This window comes from Ursus americanus, chromosome 14, assembly GCF_024610735.1.
Source record: "Ursus americanus isolate L20-20 chromosome 14, mUrsAme1.1.p, whole genome shotgun sequence".
Lineage (NCBI taxonomy): Eukaryota > Metazoa > Chordata > Mammalia > Carnivora > Ursidae > Ursus > Ursus americanus.
This window is the reverse complement of record NC_142140.1, coordinates 20,683,805-20,701,992: the sequence shown is the minus strand read 5'-3', so window position 1 is coordinate 20,701,992 and position 18,188 is coordinate 20,683,805. Positions and strand designations below refer to the sequence as shown.

Below are 18,188 nucleotides of genomic sequence, written 5' to 3'. Positions count from 1 at the left end.
TTCTGCTTAACAATCAGCTGAGAGTCTTATGGGAGTTCCTTTGTATATATTAAGTTGTTTTTCTTTTGCTGGTTTTAAGGATTTTACCGTTTGCATTCTGATTATAATGTGTCTGCATGTGGGTCTCTTTGGGTTTATCTCATTTGGGACTCTCTGTGCTTTCTGGACTTGGACGTCTTTCTCCTTTTTCATGCTGGGGAACTTTTCAGTCATTTCTTCAGGTAGTTTGTTTCTTTTTCTCTCATTTCCTTCTGGGACTCCTTACTGCAAATGTTAGTAGGCTTGATGTTGCCCCAGAGGTCCCTTAAACTATCCTCAATTTTTTTTTAATCCTTTTTTTTCTTCTTTTTTTTTTTTTGTAAAGATTTTATTTATTCATTCGACAGAGATAGAGACAGCCAGCGAGAGAGGGAACACAAGCAGGGGGAGTGGGAGAGGAAGAAGCAGGCTCATACCAGAGGAGCCTGATGTGGGGCTCGATCCCATAACGCCGGGATCACGCCCTGAGCCGAAGGCAGACGCTTAACCGCTGTGCCACCCAGGCGCCCCCCTTTTTTTTCTTCTTACTCCTTGTGCGATTTCCAGGATCCTTTCACATCCCTGATCCATTCTTCTGCTGTCATTCCCTGTAGTGTATTTTTCATTTCAGTTATTGTATTCTTCATCTCCGATTGGTTATTTTTGTATTTTCTTTTTGTTCTCACTGTTTTCATCTGTTCTTGTGTTTGGTGAGCATCTTTATGACATTTACCTTGAAGTCTTCATCTGGTAGATGGCTTGTCCCTGTTTTATTTAGTTCTTTTTCTGAAGTTTCTTGTTCTTTTGTATGGAACATAGTCCTCTGTCTTCTCATTTTGTCTCTGTGTTAGTTTTTATATAACACAGACATCAGTTATGTCTTCTGGTCATGAAACAGTGCCTTAACGCAGAAGGTATTCTGTGTGGCACAGTAGTGCAAACTCCCCAGTCTCCTGCACCAAATGCCTAGAAGTGACCGCTCTGAGGGTTACTTATACCCTCCTGTTGTGTCTGGGTTGTGACAGGTATGGACTTACTGGTGTGCAGGTCTGCCCCAGTGTAGCTGTCTGCATGGTCTGGCTGTGACTGTTACAAGATGCTGGTAAGTGGGGCCAACTGTTTGACTGAGGGGCTCAGCCATGACTGTTGCAGGCACACAGTATGTTGGGTTTGCCCTCAGCATGACTGGCTTTGAAGTTTGGCTGAGCCCTTGTAGGCATTCTAGCGTGCAGAGCTACCCATTCCCCCACCCTCAGGGCAAAGGTGCTTATGGGGCTCCACTGCCAGCTGAGTCCAACATCTAGGAGTGGTGAGGCAGGGAAACTTCCTAATGTTCTGTGTATTTTTTCTATCAATTAATAAGAGTTATTGAAATCTCACACTATAATTTTGGAATTTTCTATTTCACCCTGTGGTTCTATCTGCTTTTGCTCTATGTATTTTTAAGTTCTCTTATTGGGTGCATAAATACCAAGGATTTCTATGCCCTTTTAATGAGTATCATTACGATTCCATTCCTGCTAATACTTTTTGCTATGAAATCTACTTAACATAGCCCCTCTAGCTTTCTTTCATATGTGGTATATCTTTCATTTATTTAGCTTCCTTTTAAATATAGTATATCTTTTCTCACCCATTTTAACCTATTTGCTTTACATATTTAGATTTTGCTTCTTGTTGACACAATTTGGTCAGCATTGCTTTTGTTTATTAACTTGACAAACTCTCCCTTTTAATTTAAGTATTTAGACCATTTACATTTAAAGTCATTGTCAATATGGCTAGATTTAAGTTTGTTATCTTGTTATTTGAGTTGTATCTTTGCCATCTGTTCCTTGTTTTCCTTTTTTTCCCTTCCTTATTTTGGACTACTTTTTATGATTCTATTTTATCTCCTTTGTTGGATTCTTAGGTAAATCTCTCTAATTTTTTATTTGAGTCATTACTTTGGGATTAATACAAGTACAACTCAGCAGTGCATTTTAAGTTGACATTACACCACTTCTATTATTGTAACTATATAATAGTACACTTCCCATTTCTTGTCTTCCAACCTTTGTACTATTGTTGTTAAACATTTACTTTCATGTATGTTATAAACCTCACAATACATTGTTACTATTTTTGTTTAATTCATCAATTCTGTTTTAAAGAAATTTAAATCTAAAAATCTTACATGTTTACTGATTTTTACATTTTTGTCACCTTTCATTTCTTTGTATAGATCCATGTTTCCACCTGTTAATATTTTCTTTTACTTGAAGGACTTCCTTTACATTTCCTGTAGAGCAGGTTTGCTGGTGATGAATTCTTTCAGCTTTTGTCTGTCTGGCAAAGTATTTGTTTCATATTCATTTTTAAAAGAATTTTTTCTGGATTTAGAATGCTGTGTTGACAGTTCATATATATTTAAGATCTTACCCCACTGTCTTCTTACTTGTGTTGTTTCCAATGATTAATCTATAGTCATTCTTTGCCCTTCTACAAAATGTGGGGTTTTGCTCTGGCTGCTTTCAAGAGTTGCTTTGCCACTCTTTTAAGCCATTTGATCATAATTTCCCTTGGTTTAGTTTTTCTTCATGGTTCTAATACTTGGGGCTCACTGAACTTCTTGGACTGTGGGTTTATAGTTTCCAGCACATTCGGGGGAAAAATCAGTCATTTCCTCAAAATTTTATGCCCTACTCCTCTCCCCCCCCCCCCCCCGCAGATTCCAGTTACATGTATATTATGTTATTTATGTTGTCCCCCAGATCACTGGTGTGCTTTTCTAATCTACTCATTCTTTCCTCCTTTAATTTCTCCCTCCCTTTCTTCATCCATTCATTCACTTTTTTCAAATTCTCTCTTCTATTTTTCATTTCAGATAGTGTTAATTCCTATAACCTTAAGTTTACTAATCTTTTATTCTACAATGTCTAAACTCCACTGTATTTTTCAATCAGACATTGTAATTTTCATGTCTAGAAGTTCAATTTGAGTTTTTAAAAATATCTTATATATACCTCAAATAACTTTTTTTAAAGATAGGGAATACAATTATAATAACTGTTTTAATATTGTCTGTAAATTCACATATGTTTGGTAGTTCTGGGACAGTGTGAATTTATTGTTTTTGTTTTTTCCTCCTCGTTTGGGTCCTATATTTCTGCTTTCTTTCATGTCTCATAATATTTTATTGGATACCAGGTGTTGTGAATTTTACCTAGTTGGGTACTGGATATATATATATATTTTAATCTTATCAACATTCTTGAGATTTATTCTGGGATGAAGTTAAGTTACTCAGAAATAGTTATCTCTCTTAAAGTCTGGCTTTTAAGATTTGTTAGAAATTGCCTGAGTAATATTTACTCTAGGGCTAATTAATCCATACAAATATTGGGAATTTTCCATGTATGACAAAAGAAATGCATGGTTTTGTTTGGCATACAGTTCTCTTCATAAACAATTACCTTGAACCTATGAATCAATTCATTTAGATGTTCCATATTTGTGCTGATTTTTTTCCAATTGACTCAATGCATTATGAGAAGAGTATGTCACATTTGTTATTTACAATGTTTTGTCTATTTCTTCCTGTAACTCTAGTTGTTACCCAATATATTTTGGGGCCATGTTATTAGGTGCATGTTGTGCCATTATCATTATTTTTTAATTTTTCTTTCTTTCTTTCTTTCTTCTTTCTTTCTTTCTTTCTTTCTCTCTCTTTCTCTCTTTCTCTCTTTCTTTTCCTTCCTTCCTTCCTTCCTTCCTTCCTTCCTTCCTTCCTTCCTTCCTTCCTTCCTTCCTTCCTTGTCAGGCTCATAACTTACCTCTTTGTCCATTTGATTTTTTTTTTTTTTTTGCTTTCAAATCCTTTTTTTCTTTCCTTCTATTGAAATGGGTATCTGTTTTTTGTTTTGTTTACTTTTTTTTTTTTTTTGGTCTTTTTAACTCATTTCTTTATTTCCAAGCTCTGTATCCTTTTGCTTAAATGGGCTTCTGTTAGAAAAAATAACACATTGCTAGAGATTAGCTTGTATTTTTCAGTCCAACATCAGTCTCTCTTTTTTGCTTTTTTGCTTTTAACATGCTTATATTTACTGTAAAACTATTTTATTACACTTAATTTTCTTTCACGTTTCTTCTTTCCTATGTACTCTGCTCCTCTTTTCAGTCCTCACCCCACTAGTCTGAATCTTCTACATGCAATTTTCTTTATCTCAATGGTTACCCCTAATTTATTAATAATCATATATATTACACTTCCCTATGAATGTCTTATACTTAATAAAAACAATATGTTGCCTCTGAATAAGATGACTCCTGTAGTTTCCTCTCCCCTTTCTCTTGTTATACTCTAAGATCTGAGTCCATACCTCAGCACCTGCATGTTGGTATCAACTAGAATTTAGTTTTGGATTATTAATAATGTATATTGGTTTTATCCTTCCTTGTACACAAAAGTAAGGTTTGCTATGTTTTTTACTTACTTTCACTTACCAAAAATAATATTCTTTAGGACATGTTTTCTCTTTTGCTGTAGTACTTCCTTTGGGAGTATTCTCTAAAAAATCTATGCTGAAAATCTAATTTTGACTTAATATTTAAACGACAGCTATCTGTCTTGAATAGAAATTGTATTTCTGAGTTGTCTTATTTTTGTCTCTAAGTTCATGCACTCCTGCAGGTATCAACTAACTTCTTTGGTAAAGTGGGCTCTGGGAAGAAGCTACAGTCCAAGCCTTGGGGGAGGGGAATGGTGTTTGAGTCTGTAGCATTAGAATCTCTTGGGCCTGACCCTACCATTTTTTCCACTTCTCTACCACCTGAATCTGTCTCTCACAGAATTGTCTTGTGTTTCCATTTTGGACACTGATGTTTTCTAAGAGTAGATTCCCTTAGTTTGGATTTTGTATACTTCAGGATATAGGGGGAAAGAGGAGGAGAAGGGAGGATCCAGGGGAGGCTCTATCTGCCTATACCTGTGTTAACCATTCTCTACACTACCTGGGTTCTGGCACTATTACCCTACTACATTAAATCCGTTGGTTTCTGTCTCCTATCCATTCCTGAGGCCCTCTGGAAAGGAGGTCATGGAAATACTTTCCATGTTTTTCCTACCACTCCAAGTACCAGCACCCTCACGGGGTCTTCTCAGGCCATCTGCTAGTACCCTTGTTTGTTCATTTTATCTCTTGGCTATTCCATTTGAATATGGGATCCTTTGTCTCTGGGTTGATTCTGGGAAACCTAGCTTAGGTCCTTTCCATTTGGGTATCCTTTTATTCTTATTTGAGGTCTCTGACATCTATCCCAGCAGGGACACCATACTGGCACTTCTAGACCCAATCATCCAAGTTGTAGTTACTGTTGCTCTAAATTTTCCTTTCTTCCTGCTGGTCAAACTCCATTCTTTTTGGTTGGAAACACTGCTTTTACATCTTACTTCTTTACTCCGAGATTCATAAAATAAAATTTCTTGGGGATTTTGAGATACCATTCACAAATCTTCATTTTTCCTAACAAGGTCGAAACCAAGGATCTCTGAGTCCCAGCCCCTGGTGTACAAATTGGTGATTTTTAGAATTCCAGATGAAACACTTAGGTCTCAAACTGTGGCTTTTATGTTTAGCCTAAAGAGTTAAAGTGTGTATTAATCTAGAAAGATGTCAGCTTTGGAAACTACGCTGAAGGGAATCAGCTATTTTTTTGCTGTTGCCCATTGCCCTCACTTCCTTTCATTCCAAAGCTGAGTACATCGCTTATTTATCAGTGAGGTCTGAGATTTCTCCCTGAACATAGTCACCCCAAGAGTAGCGTAGGTCCACAGTGAGGTCAGACTCATTTTTTCTAAGCCAATTCAGCACATGCCTTTCCTGAGGTGAAGCCATCAAAGTCTGCAGGGTTGCCTAGGAGGAGACCCACCAAAATCAAATTTCTTCTAGACACAATCCATAGTGCATAAAAATTAATCAAGTCCTACCATGACTTGCTTTATTCATAATACTTAATGGTCATGTAATAGGAGTTTTTATTCAGCAGTTAAAGTTCATAAGTGCGGGTTTTACATGGAGATAGGTATTATGCTGATGGTTTAATTACACACCTTTTTGCACACCAAAGGAAATGGGTTATGTGGGTTTTGTAATTAAGGAAGGACTTCGGAGAGAGAATGAACCTGGGGTGAACTGATCTTTTTGAAAATGTTTATTTTTAAATTAGTAACTCTTTGAAAATGTCCAACCCAGGAAATGATACTTGAGGTTAGAAGTTGTTTATATATAAACAACATGCTTGCTTGCGGTCTCTTTCTTTCTACACACACACACACACACACACACACACACACACACACACACACTTCTCAAGTTCTCATGATGGAAATTAAAATTTTTCTTTTGTGGACTTCATTTAGCACTAAGTAGTTACTAAATCTCCTTTCCTTCAAGGTTAGCATAAGAGACTTTTCTCCCAAAGACATCAATTTTAAGTTCATTAGGTAAGTCATCTAATGTTGGTGCAAAAATGATTGAGCTGGATCTCCAAACTCTTGATTTCATTGAGTCCAAACAATGCAATTTCTCCAAATTAGATTCTGTTTTCAGATTCTTCTCTGTGTTATTGAAACCAAAATACCATTTACTCTTTCCTTCCCCTAACCCACACACCTGCACACATCCATGTCCAACCTCTTCCCTAATTCCAGATTCCTTTGGTCACCTGTCTACTCAGCATCTCAAGTGGATGATTGGGAAGGTTCTGAGTTTAAAAGTCTAGACAAATCTTCTGATATTACCATAAATCTGTTCCTCTTATAGTCTTCCTAGTTTGCTAAATGACGACTCTATCCTTTTAAATTTATCCCAACAAAAAAACCGGGGGTTTCCACTGACCCTTCTTATTTCTTATATTGGACACCATATTAGCAGCAACTTCCATTTGCTCTATTTTCAGAATATAACCCCTTCTCACCATCTCTGCTGCTGCCCTGTAGTCTTAGCCACCAGTCTTTCTTGTAACGGATCCCTCTGCTTCTACATTTGCTTCCCTACATTTATAATGCAGCAGTCAAAGGAATCCTTTTAAACCCAAGTCACTGAATGCATGCTTATGCTCATAACCTCCAATGGCTTCCATCTCACTGAGAAGAAGAGCGAATGTCTTCATAATGAGGCCATTGATACATATCATCATCCTCTGCCCATTACCTTCTATCCTGGCTTCTTACCACCCTCTTTCTGACGCTTTATGTTCCAGCCTCAGAGCCCTTGCCTTTTCTGTTCCTTCTAGGCAAAATGCTTTTCTTCCAGATATCTACTCGACTTGTTTCCTTCAGATGTTTATTCAAATCTCACCCTATCATTGAGGCTTTTACTATCACCGTCACCCCACCAGCCCTCTCCCTGGTGCTCTCTATTCCATTGCCCTGATTTCTTTTTCTGCCAACCACTTACCACCATCTAACCTACTATGTATGGTCTGTTTCCACTTTCTGGAAAGGAAACTTGAGGAGGTGGGGTTATTTTCTGCTTTGTTTATTGTTGAATCCCCAGAGTCTAACAAGATGTCTGACACGCAGTAGGCACGCAGTAAAACTGCCTGTTAGATAAATGGTCTGTCGCTAAGGTGTGCCTAGATTATAAGCAACTTCAGAGCTGGGAAGCATGTCTTTCACTGCTGTGAGCTCAACATAGTGCTTAGCACACTAGTGGGGGCAGTGGACAGTTGTTGGTTTGGATTTCCCAGCACAACTGTGTATTTTTTTTTTTTTTAGAGGGAATAGTTTTAACCTATTCACGGTGATTCTGGTGAGTCTGGCAAACATATATCTCATAGGCATAGCCAAGTAGAGGATACCCCTCCTGCTGTTGGCCATCGTGGTTGCCTGGGAGGTGAGGGGATAATCCAAGTTGGGTCAGAGTCCTCCCCTAGACTTCTCTAATGGTGGGAACAGGGGACACTGATTCAGGTTTACAGATGAAGCACTGGCTAGGGCCAGCTTCCTTACCACACAGAGGAAAACAGGGGCAGAATTCAAAATACTGAGCAGCTGGTATACCATGGACAGCAATTAGAATTGGACGCTGAACAGAAATAGTGACACTACCATAGAGTCGTGTGTCAGCTATGTTTCACCTGCAGAAACCCACCTATGTGAGGTTTATACACAGGGAAACGCAGTGTTTGGTGGGTAGGATGGAGGAAGGGAGAGAATTCTTTATGTGTCTCCACTTAGTCTCTTCTTTGGCATCTTTCATACTCATAATTGACATGCTTATTGGAGACTAGGAACACATTTTTGGAAAAATCCCCAGTTTTGGAAAGCTGCGCTCCAGTGTTAGCGACCCCTCTCTCTGTTTAGCTGGGAGTCTGCATTTGAGCCTTGCGTTCAGTCAAGCCTGAAGCCAAATTCCCTTTGATCAAAAAAATGAGACAAATGATATAAAATTTATCCAAGTCATTTTCCAGTGACCCGCAGAAACTCTCCCTTTTTGGCATCTTGGATTACGATGGACTTGGTGAGAGCACAAAACACTAATTTGGCCTCCCGTCTAGCCCCAAAGAGATGCCATTTTTCTAATAGCAGTGTGTTTTTGGAGTCCTAATTTTATCTGCAAAATGACAGAAGAATTTAGAACATGGATTTGACATGTCACGTGACTCTCAGAAATGTATGATCATGATTGGTCCAGCCCCTGCCTCTGTCTCAAACATCCTCTTGCCTATGCTCTTCTTCACATTTGGAGCTCCAGACATATAGATCTTGCAGATTCTTGAACTTGGAATGCTCTTTTCTGTCCTAGGTCCTTCATGCGTGCTCTTTCCTCTGTGAGGTGCCCCCCAACCCCTTAGAATGTTTGTAAGGGCTATTAGAGTACAAAAGACAATAAAAGTCTGAGAGGGGCGGTGAAGGGCTGGTGCTGAAGTATCATTGACAGGGTGGGAGAGGGTGGCTTCTCCAAAGGAAAATAAGGGTGCTCCACTTGAAGAAAGGAAACGAATGCTGGTGAACTAAGTCCTGAACAGTCTGCCTACCTGATTCTTACCTTTCAGGTCTTCACTCAGTCTCTCGTCTTTGCAGACATATTCCCTGAGCTCTCCTCTCACAAGCACAGCTCTCTGGGTACTACACATTCTTGGAACATTTGGAAGTTTTTATTTCTGTTTAAAGTTATTCGACTAAGTTCTGGCCCCCAGCTGGAGTGTAAAAGACATGAGGACAGGCACTGAGTCTGCTTTTTCTCAACACTCTGTCCCATTTATTAAGAATCCAGTTCAGGGGCTTACTTGTTACATAATACACTATCTTGGTTCATCATGAGAACTTTCCTGTCATGTGAGGACGTTCACTGAAGCTCAGAGAGGTTTGAGTATCTTGCCCATTGTCATACAGGCACCGAGAAGGCAGGGATATTGAAATCCGGTCTCTCTGGCTCCCGTTCCAGATGCGCGTGGTCCAGCTTCTGACCTCGTTCCCCAGCAAGCACATGCAGGGTGGTCCTCCGGGAAACGAGACAGAGTGAGGCTTGTCTTCACAGAGCTCATGCTGCTCTAACATCTTCTCCAGAGACGCTGGAAAGGGATTCTAGATACAGACAAGATGATCTCCCTATTAGAAAGACTTCTAATGACCCCCATTAGAAAGACCCAAGGAAGGTATAGGGCTGTTCATCATTGGGTCAGGAGCAGAGACAGTCCTCTTTGAGGTGAGGCAAGTCAGAAAACCCTGTGATTCATGGTCGATTGAGTCTTTTTTCTACACCCAGTCATTGTTCTCCTGCCACTGTATTTAACCCTGGGCACCACTGGCTGTATGGGGTTCATGTTTAAATGGCTTTCTACTCATTATTTGACAGCTTTGTAATAACCTAACGATGAACATCGGTGATTCTACCGTAAAGCTAGATTATCATGTTAGTATATCTGCTACGTTATGTAAGTGGCACGAGCAGCACCCATCCACGGGCTCTAGAGTAAACCACGGACGCGAGTCCCAGCTCTGCAGAGTTCCCCATGGGACCTTGAGTGTGTTCCCAAGGAAGCCCCAGTGTCGTCCTCTGTAACATGCTGTTGACCATTCCTATCTTGCACGTTTGCTGTGAGATTCATAGAAGGGATACTGGGTTTGGGTGGCCTTGAAAGAGAGTAGGAGGCTAGATATTGGCAGGTTGTGCATGCGACTGCGGGCGTTTCTGCCGCCTCCAACTTTCCCAGCAGGGTGACGCCGCCTCCTTCACTCCGCAGATGTGAGCATCCATTTGTGGTCCTCTTGCTGGGGGACGGGAGGGCAGTAGCAAACCATACAGGGAGTGTTTCTGCCCTTCAAGTTGGTGGGAGATGTGCCATGTGAAAGGCACAAATGAAAACATGATGCTGGGAGGTGCTAAGCACGGTGGAAGTAATAAAGTGGGCGGGGGATATGCAACGCGGAGGATCGAGTGGGCAGGGAGGGTGCCATCTATAATGTATGGTCGCGGAAGTCCTTTCTGCTGTGACCTTTGAAGGGAGGGAGGGATGGGAGCCACGCAGAGAGCCAGGAAAAGAACATCCTCTCCAAAGGGAATAGAAACACTGAGCGTGGAGGCAGAGTGGGCTCAGTGCCCAGGAAGCACACGGTGTGACCAGTGTGGTTGGAAGGGAGCCTGGAGAGAAGCCCGTGTCCTCACCTGAATGTGAAACTGATTTAGCACCACCTCCTCCGGACTTACCAGGCTGGACCGCGCAGAGCACTTGGCTCTGCTAACGATTAGAATTAGGAGTTTGCCATCTGCTTGATACATGGTAACTGCAGAGATGATTTTATTTAGGTTTTTTTTTTTCTGTGAATTGCTAGCTAACGCTGCCGGGAAGCCCCATGCATCTGACACTGCAGCTTTCTTGCCTCTGCTTAGATCTTTTCCCTGCTTCCTGCTCACTGACATACTCTTACTCATCCTTCGGGCTCCAGTTAAACACTGTGCTCGGGGAAGCTTCACTGATCGTCCCTCGTGCAATTCGGTGATGCTCCTATGTATTCCGGTACTTCCCTTCTCATTAGCACTTATGCATTACGGGGCGCCTTAGCATTCAGAACTCTCTTCCCAGGAACCCATCAGGTACAATGAGGCCAGGGCTGTGTTTACCTTCATTCCAGTTGTGTACCCAGTGTTGAGTTTGAGCAGGTCATTGAATGCTTATTTGTGGGTGAGTGGATGGATGGAGTCATGCGTGCCTGCTACTGAAGTCTGTCCCTAACGGGGCATGCCACAAGGCAGAGTCCAATTAGACAATTATTACAATATCGGTGAAATACGGCATGCCACACAAACTCTCAGGCTGAGACCATAGATTTCATCAAGAAAAGTCCCTGTGGTGGAATGTCTTATTAAATGTTTAGAATTTTAAAATTGGAAGGAACCGTTTTTGTCATGTACTTAAATGTCCTCTGTTAACAGGAAGAGGAAAGGTAGGACCAAAGAGAGGAAGTGACCTGTCAGGGTCACCCAGGCTGTTACAGTCAGGGCTGAGATGATAATCTGGCCTCTGGATTCTCTAGCATTTGATTCCAAGAGCTTGCTCGGCGCTGTCTATTTCAAGGGTCCTGGGATCCAAACACTGGCATACGCTATATTGGATCCTAGGTAGATAAATCCAGTGCTTGGGAGGGACTGCTATGCTGTGTTTCAGGGTTTGGGTGTTTTTAGACTTGAGGCATTTTGTGGGCAGGAAACTACCACTTTGATGTGATAGCCACAAAACCCCTCAGCCTAGCTGAATACTTATCCAAGTGTTTAAATTTCTGGATCAGACATGCAATGTTCTGACATACTTGAACGATTTATCCCCGCATCCATAGAGTCCTAAAGTAGCAAGTTTGATTTGAAAATAAATTATTAGTAAACATTTTAAAGTAAGAAACAAATTATTCCCACAACACTTAGCTCCTTCCTTCAAATACACACTTGAGAATTGCTGAGATTCTGTTCCGTGAGAATGCTTGAATCTCTCCCTAAATCATAACACGGGTAAACTTACCGAAATATTTTTACAATTTTATTAGAGGTTTTAATTCACTGCTTTATCTATCTCTGTTAGACTGCAAAATAGCTTTAAATATTCAAGTGGTAATTAATGAATCTTTTATGTTGCAAATCAAACATTTTCATCTGTGCGCTCCGTGGAGTAGCAGTGAGGAAGGATTTCAGGAATAATTGTTTCTCCCAACTCCACACTGTTGACTAGCTCTCGTACCTTACGTTTTAGGAGTGGGTTTGCCTTTGTTGCCTAGTGGGGCTCACGCTCAGCGTGGACGACATCTGCTGTCTTTCTGGAGGTCAGGATTTCTTCTGTGTTTCCTGCCAGAGACATTCCCGACTAGATGGAAAGTCTTTGAATGTGGAATTTTTGCTTGAGTGCAAAATAATAAAAAGCATGTGTATGTTAAAAAAAGGATCGGCTTAATGGTAAATGAGCATTGGCTTACATTAATATTCTATTACAGTAAAAACTTCTATTTAATAAATTTTCTCCAGACTTTTTTTTTCCTCCCAGAATCTAACGTATTTTTCTAAGTGGCATGCCAACCTAAAGAAAGTATATATGATACATTTGATTTATGTTAAGTCAATAACACACACAAGCCATTTAAAATTATATTTTAAGTGTGGAAATAGCAACCCAAGGAAACACACATAGTACTATATATTCAGAAGGGAGAAGTGTTAGCTTTTCAGGGGCTGAAATGCCTTACAAATATTATTCTATTTAAAAGATATTTTAAAAATGTGCTGCTGTCAGATGGCAATAAAGCAAGTCTGAAATCCTGTCATATAGTTCAGAACCCAAAATGAAGCTGGTATTAAAGACTTCACATGACAAAATAGTTGTCCTTTCCTCTCTCTGCCACTCATGACAAATGGTGCCGCGAGAGCAGCTCTTGAGAACGTTAACGGAAGGACCGACAGAGTCTTCACTGGAAGCCACCCTGTGTTCTTCCACGGCCCTAATTAATATTGGACTCGGTGACATTTATGTATCAGAGCAAGAAGCTAAACAGGAAACAATTTATGTCACCTAAAGCTTTTTAACAAATCGATGCAACTATTTGTAATTGCTTGTTTCACAAGATTAAAAGTGCTAAGGCCTGATCTTTGCCCACGGATTTGTGGTCAACCTGACCTGTGCTTCCGTTGTTTAAAAAAAAAAAGGTGGGGGGAGTTGGTGATCAGCAGTGACTTCCATCAAGTAATCCATATTGCTAATATTTCTGGAATTTTAATGTAGTTACAATTTATAGCCGATCAAATGTGGTTACCTAAATTGCTGTTGCTAGTAGACAGTTTAACTGTCTTTATTAATTACAGTATAATTTAATGTTTGAGTACCGGCACTTGTGTTGGTCATTTTTACAGCTAGAGCAGTTATCTGCCTTATGACGAACCATTTTAGCATTTTCAATGGAAATTTGCTAATATGATGAGTGATAAAAATGTCACAAGCTGGTAAATAATGATTATTACTTTGGCTGAAATTAATTCTTGAAAGGCCGGTTACCTTCAAATTAACATTATAACTTGAAGCTTGTCTTTTTCTCCTCCCTATATTCTTGGTATAAGCCAAAAAAAAAAAAAATAAGGAAAAAAGAAAAAAAAAAGAAACCGTTAATCATTTCATATAGATATATATATATATATGGTGTGTTATTAAGCATCGAATGTCATTTTACAATCAGAGTGGAAGTAAGACGACATAGGGTTTTGTTTTTTTTAAAAATAAAATGCTGTTTAAAAATAAATTAAAGTAGGTTATATCTAGAGTGATGGCTTTCTAATCCAAATATTGTCCCAGTTAAACCAGTGTTTTTGTATGTAATTTAATTTCCCTCCAGTGTGAATTCTGTCTTAAACCTTTCATCGGTCAGTCAGTTCCTTAAATGAAGGTTTGAGACCCAACTTCATTTTAATAAAGAATACCTTTATTTGACTCAACTACAATGAAGATGAAAGATAAATTATGATTGCTACCCTCTATGTAAATATGTAATACTAAAGACGACAAAATCTAGTAAGAAAGACTAATTACACTTTGTTTTGGCCTGTTGGGGGGGCAGACGAGGGGGAGATCGTTAATATCATGCAGCTGTTTGTGTTGATGTAAAATTAGTCTTACTGAGTTTAGGTTTTTTCTATATAAAGGCCTCCATTTAAAAGAAGAACATATATTTTGGGCTTGCTGCCTCGTTTATCAGAGCAACCAGTCTTAAATGAATGTGTACGAGAGGATGTTCCTGCTTCAGGAGAATTCCAGAAATACAATGAGAAAGGTACTGGGCATCAACCAGCAACATCTTCCCTAATGCACCGTCATACTTGGTGTGGGTCCTTCAGCTTATTCAAATATGTGTACATATTTAATTTTACCAACTGCATATGCTGTAAGCAGTATTTATGTTTAAGCCTGGCATTTAAAGGAATTTCAATTAACCCTAATATTATATTCTTAGTAGCTAGATGAGAATTAAGGGTTCAAATGTTTTATTAATTATCAGACTAGAGGGCTTCTAGACTGTGGCATAACTGTTAATGAAAAGAGGACACTACTTTGCAACTTAATAGCAAAACCTATATTAAAATTTTTTTTCCCCCTAAGATAGGCTTTTCAAAACAATGCTGGGAAAGTACGCTTATGTGTGCCTCACCGGCAGCCGGCGTTTGGCCGAAAAGCAGCAACTCGGTTAATTTTCAAGTCATCTTTTGGCTTGTGTTACGCTCCGAATTGCAGACTGAACGGTTTTAGATCACCCCGGTTTGGACACTGCCAGTGCTGCTTTCAATACACCAATTTAATTTTTACTGGAAGATGATGCCCAAACTCATTAATCCATAGAATATGTACGACACAATAGTATTAAAGACAAATAGCATAGAATATGTACGACACAATAGTATTAAAGACAAATAGCAGTGGTTCTTTTTTTTTTTTTTTTTTATCAAGGTATGCAATGCAACAAATCTCGAAATCAAGATGGTTTTTCTGGACTATTTAGTTCCTGAAGCTTCGCTGTTTTCTGTACTGGATGAGGTTATCTAGCATACTTTTGATAGAATATTTTTATAAAATCATTTGTTCTAATCTAAGCATTTATCATTATATGCAAAAAGATTTCTTGATGAGAATATTATAGACGGTACATGTTTTTGACATTAGCATTTTATTTGGATGACTAATCTTGCAGATGTGAAATTTTAATGAATTATTCATGAAATTGCTTTCCTCTGAAATTTTAGTTTGCTCTTAATGCTAGTTATTAAACATTTTGTGTGTGTGTGTGTTTTTTTTTTTTTCTGTATAAAATTTGATGAAGGGAAAAATAAGGGTGTGCTTCCTCGGGAGAAAAGGTAGCCTCTATCTTTTCAGTGTTTTCCCGTTCCCTAAGTGGAGGCTGAGCACTCTGAAATCCTGAGGATATGAGCTTCAGCCCTCTGTGATGATGAAAGCTTTTAGTGAAGATTGATTTTAATTCTGTGTTGGAAGCAGCTGGTGATACACCGAAGGCCTCTGCCTAACATACAAGATCAGCAGGTCAGAAGGGGCAAAGAAACTTAGGCTGTCGCGACTTTTCACTACCAGTGTGAACCAGCATTTTATTGCATTTGAGAATGCGATCATGTCAGTAATGAGTACTGACTACACAACATTTTTTTTTTATTGTCTGTATCCACAGACACGGAATGATGGAATTACAGTTGATGTCAAGGAATGAGTTGCTTTTATGCCTTATCAAAACAAAACGAAACAGAAAAAAATTCTTGTTACTGGCAGCACATATCCACGAAGCACCGTGCGCACAGTCCGGGCTGTACCATCATCATCTTTAAGGCTTCTTGGGTAGCAGAGATCGTGTGAACTACCCTGGGCCCCATAAAATGCCTTTAGAATCGTTAAGTCTCATTCTCAGGATAAAAAAGCGAAACTGACATTCAAAAACATCCAAAATATCAAGAGGGGATACCGTGAGCCAACAGGTACCCAAAAGATTCAAAATCCTTATGAGCGTTTTCTTTGTACCCTTGGAAACGGAGCTCAGCTGGAATGTGGAAAGGAGAGGAAATATTTTTTTTCTTTTTTTTTTTTTCATGATAAAATAGCTAGTGATTTACATCCATCAGACGTTGGGTGCAGAATCCAAGGTGTTCTTGACTAGGTCTGACGGAATGCTGGAAACAGTGTTAGAGCTGTCCCAAGGTGGCGAGGCCGGAGGTCACTCTTCACGTACAGAAGCCTTGATACTTCTGCTCACTGCTGGTTCACTGCGGGCAGCGTCACTCTCTTACAAGGACAGACTCTAGGGACAAGGACGATGGATTCTCATTCCTGACAGTGCATTTGCCTGATACAAGGGACTATCTCCCTAAAGTACGCTTTTCTTCTTCGGAAAAAAAAAAAAAAAAGTAACAAATTGTCTTTACATCTTGGCACCTTGTAAAGTTTTTTTTTTTTTAATACAAAAAGTTCAATAGCTTTGACAACTCCCCATTATTAATCACTACTTCACTGATAAACTTTGAAAGTGTGACCCTGGCATTTCATCATGCAAAATATTTACTGCAGCAGGAGAAAACATTTTTTAAAACAGCATTTTTTTTTTTCTATTTTCAAATGTATGAACTGGTTTAAGATAGCCAGGAAGGCAGTGGTAGGATAAACACAAGGGATAGGAATGTATCAAAAAACAGATTAACACACACGCGCGCGCACGCGCACACGCACACACACACACAAATCTGTACAAAATGCTCTGATCAATGAGAACAGAAAAAAAAAAAATCTGTCAACTATGTTACAATTTAAAAGCCAAAGGGGGGGGAAATAAAAAGGTCAGGGAATTCCTCCCACATGTCAGGAAATGTCATCCAATAATCTTAAAGCAAGGATATAACTAAATAAAATACATGTGCAGCATATCCTGCAATCCCATTACATACAGTAGTTTTTTCCAAAGCTATTTTTTCCTTTTTAGTATCGTTAATATAAAGCAGTTGCACAAAAAGCAAAGGTGTTTTGACAAACAGGTGTATGCATTTATTCCTTTTTTAGGAACAATATCTAAAAAAAGAACCGCCCTCCGCCCTCCCCCAAAAAAGACAAAGATTCACACAGACACGTCGGAATATATGTACAACATAATAAACCCCATCCTAAAGAAGCGACTGGAACACCCCCCCAAGGGATACAGAATCAGAATTGTAAAAATCATAGTGAAGTTTGCTTGCTGTAAAGCCTGAGAATTTTTTTTTTCAGTTGGTTCTTCTGCAGGGCTGTGATACCTGCAAAGATATGTAAAATCTAATTTTTTTTTTCTTTTTGCTACAGTCTTTAGACTAAGCATGCAAGACATACGACTAAGTGCAACTGAGTGAAATGTATTTTTTTTTTAATTTTCATCATTCCCTAAAGGTTTGAACTGAGGTATGCGTACTAACAGTTTCTCATGCTGTTATCTTTACTCATGTCTAGCTACACATGCTGAGAATGAACTAATCTACCAGATTTTTATCCTCTTTTGAATACCAAACTAACCAGCAACCACTCAGTTTAGAAGCACAGGGCCCCCTTCCCATGACCCTGTCTGGCTACTGCCTGCACATCATGAAGCTGCCTGGAAAAGTTAAAAAAAAAAAAAAAAGTCTCGAGTGACCACAGACTGCCCTTTATACAGAAAGCAGAGTGAAGCTTCAAAAGAAACTGGCAAAGAAGTTTTTGTACCAAGCTTATGAGTGGACAGGAGTGTTACTTTTTTTTTTTTTTTTTAATGAAAAATGCTGACCAAAGCCTAATTAGAAAAAAAGGAAGGAAAAAGGAAAACATTAAAACAAAAAACCTGGAAGATCAATGCCCAGACAGAGCAAAATTGATGCAGTGATCCTAGCATGGTCCTTAAAACCAAAGTGGCATACAATCTTTCTGGAAAACAAAAAAACGTATTCTAGAAATGGTACTACATGATTGAGTTGCATTGTAGAAGCTTTTCTGTTTTCTTTCCGTTTTATCTTGACTGTCTCCTTTACTGGTTACTCCCTAATTTGCAGTGGCGTCCATTCATGTTTTTGAGACGGGACTCCCTTCTTTCCCTTGCTCCTGTAACACCTTCAGCAGCCCCGTAACCTCTCTTTATGAGTTTTGGTCTCTGTTGAGGTACAGAACGA

At 39.3% G+C, this 18,188-nt stretch overlaps 1 long non-coding RNA gene across 1 annotated transcript in view; it reads left to right on the top strand.

The window, feature by feature from the left end:
- LOC148108918 (uncharacterized) overlaps positions 1-15,309 on the top strand; it is a 95,257-nt gene extending 79,948 nt beyond the window's left edge. The window contains exons 2-3 of the long non-coding RNA XR_015726634.1: positions 14,178-14,305; positions 14,977-15,309. This is a non-coding gene — a long non-coding RNA (uncharacterized LOC148108918). The remainder of the gene's footprint in view (positions 1-14,177; positions 14,306-14,976) is intronic.
- The last annotated feature ends 2,879 nt before the right edge of the window (positions 15,310-18,188 follow it).